This window comes from Citrus clementina, unplaced genomic scaffold, assembly GCF_000493195.1.
Source record: "Citrus clementina cultivar Clemenules unplaced genomic scaffold, Citrus_clementina_v1.0 scaffold_7, whole genome shotgun sequence".
NCBI classification, from domain to species: domain Eukaryota; kingdom Viridiplantae; phylum Streptophyta; class Magnoliopsida; order Sapindales; family Rutaceae; genus Citrus; species Citrus x clementina.
The window spans coordinates 12,136,809-12,139,461 of record NW_006262075.1 but is presented as its reverse complement, the minus strand read 5'-3'; the positions used below and the strand labels follow the sequence as shown (position 1 = coordinate 12,139,461).

Sequence of the window (2,653 nt, the reverse complement as noted above, 5' to 3'; positions counted from 1 at the left end):
TGAGCGAACGCATCAATAGCTGACAAGGAACCGTTAAGTGTAGCATTTTTAGCATGTTATGGCTGAAATTAAACTCATCTGTTGCTTGTTCCTCTCGAAATGTGAAATCTTCTAATTTTGATTTTTCACACAAATTCGAATTGAGTTTTCTAATTCGATATATCGATCTCTTGTTATAAAATTCCTATGTGTGATAGAATCCTGTGCTTCACTTCCTTTGCGAATAATTGCAAATTTTTTGGGTTCTGTTTCTCTTGGAATTTGGTTTTGCTTCCAAAGAGCATAACTTATTAATTTGTACAGGAGCTTCTGAAATAATGAAAGCTTCTTGCTTGACTCCTGAATTTGGAGTTCATTGTCTGACCAATTTTTTTCTTAATGGTTAATTAGTTTTTGATTGAGGCTTGGTTTTTTTGTGCATGCCATTTGTTTGCTTTCGTGCCCTCATTTCATTTGAGTTCAAATTTTCTCCATATTCATTTTGCGTGTCTCCATTTTGTTTCTTGTTTACAAAGGAGATGAAGAGTTAAGTTAGAATTTACAATTAGCTGCTCGTGATCTAATTTTCACTCTTTTTTTGTTTGGGATTAGGTCTGAGCTATTTGATGACCAAAACTTTGTAAACTTCTATGAACAATGAACCTTTGGAGTTTCAATGGATTGAATGAGTATCTGTTGGCATCATCATTTTCAAAATCTGTTGTATGGAAGCTTTTGCTGAGTTCTGTCAACTATAGTAAAGCATGGAACTTCACCTAAGGAGGCAATTCACCAAGTTGGCTTTCAGATTTTTAAGTTGAATATTCTTACTGCATTTTATTTGGCTGCGTGCATTAGGATTGTTTAATTAAAACTTTTTGTTGTAGAGGTAAATGGAATATTGGCTTGGCGTGTGATGAGGTGGTGATGCAAAGACTTTAGATCAAAAGAAATGCCCTTAACTTTGCAAGATGATTATAGACCTGTGAATTAACTGGTGAGACTACAAGAAAGAAAGCTTTCTATAACAAATGAGGGACCTGTATTGATTCTCATCAATAAATATTAAAGTTGAGGACAAAATGCAATTTGTGCTTGGACAAATACACTGCATCTGACTTGTTTAGTCTTCTTGATGTTTTTGTGCAAAGTTCTAATTGCTTAAATGCTTCCATAAGGTGCACTATATTAAACATTTTCTCAAGTTAAGGAGGAAAAGCACGTGCTCTTTTCAAATTTCAAGCCATCTTGCAGTTTTTAGCTTTCCAGGATACTGCTTGAAGTATTAGTTTGTAAGATCAACGTCTAATATTTTTCTTGTCTATATATCTTAATTCTCTCTCTCTCTCTCTCTCTCTCTTCGTAGTGCTTTCAACTTATTTCCTGATAAGTGAGGATAGAGACAGAGGGATGAAGTTCAAAGCATTTCTCACAGAGAATGAAGTAAATCTCTTAGAAAAAAGATTCCTACCTGCCCTCGACAAAATGGGGAAGGTATGCCACCTCTGCCTCACTAGAGAGAAAGCTTACTTCCTCCACAACCTTCTCAGTGGCGAAGGGATTCAATGTGTTGCCCAGTTTCACAAGGAAACTCTCTTCGATGATTACTGCATCTCAAGCCAAAATGAGGACTGCATTGCCTTTGCCGTAGACATATCACTTCTTCAGTGTGCTGTTCGAAGTAGTGTCAGTATTTGCTCTGAAATTGGTGCTGCTGGATCCGCTGCCAATCGCCTCCAAATAAAATTGGTGAAGAAGCTGCCTCCAAATTGTACTCAAGCAATGCCTTTCCTTACCTTTGAAACCAAGGGGTACAAGTCTGCAGTAATCCAAGATGTTCCAATTTCAAAACCATTGTCAAGGGCTCAAGGTCTTGAACTTCAAACTACTTTAGATATGGCTCAAGATATACCTCCGACTCTGGTTCAGGTTCCGGATTTGAATCAGCTGCAGAATTTTGTACACCGGATGAAGCATGTTGGTGAATTGTTAAATGTCTCCACTTGCAAATATGGGGATCTCCATTTATAAATATCAACAACTCTGATCACACTAGGTGCTGAGTTTAGAAAATTGTTGGTTATTGGAGAGAAAACTGTAGCTCCCTCTGAGGACCAAAATTTGAGTGCTCAGACTCGATCAGAGAGGGCAATATCCAGAGGGGATGCTCAATCTGTGCAAGTGAGCGTGAAGCACTTTTCAAAAAGCCTCCAGTGTCACCTTGCAAAGCCGGATTGTGCATTCTTTGGTATTGCTCCACAGGGTGCTTGCTTGACGGTGATATTCCAGTTCTTCATTCCTGGCACACGTTAAACTGATAAATCAATCAGTCTGCATTGCAGGCTTCCAGTGCTCGACCCAGGCACATAGTCTATCAATTAACCATCTCTGACAATTATGATGATGATAGCAGTAAGCAATTCATTTGAGATGTTCTTAAATATGCAATCGGGTTGAACTAAAAATTTAAACTTCTTCACAATTCTACCAATCAATTTTTAACTGAATTTTTTCAAGTGAAAACTACAAATTTTAAGTTGAGATATAAACTCAAACTTAGCTGCAAATATCCAAAACACATCCAACAACCCCATAACATCAGAAATTTTTAGTATGAAGGTATAATTGACCATACAAAATAAAAAATTTCAGAAAATGGATTAATCAAGAATAT

At 37.0% G+C, this 2,653-nt stretch overlaps 1 pseudogene; it reads left to right on the top strand.

The window, feature by feature from the left end:
- The first annotated feature begins 670 nt into the window (after nucleotides 1-670).
- LOC112096821 lies at nucleotides 671-2,364 on the top strand (annotated as a pseudogene).
- The last annotated feature ends 289 nt before the right edge of the window (nucleotides 2,365-2,653 follow it).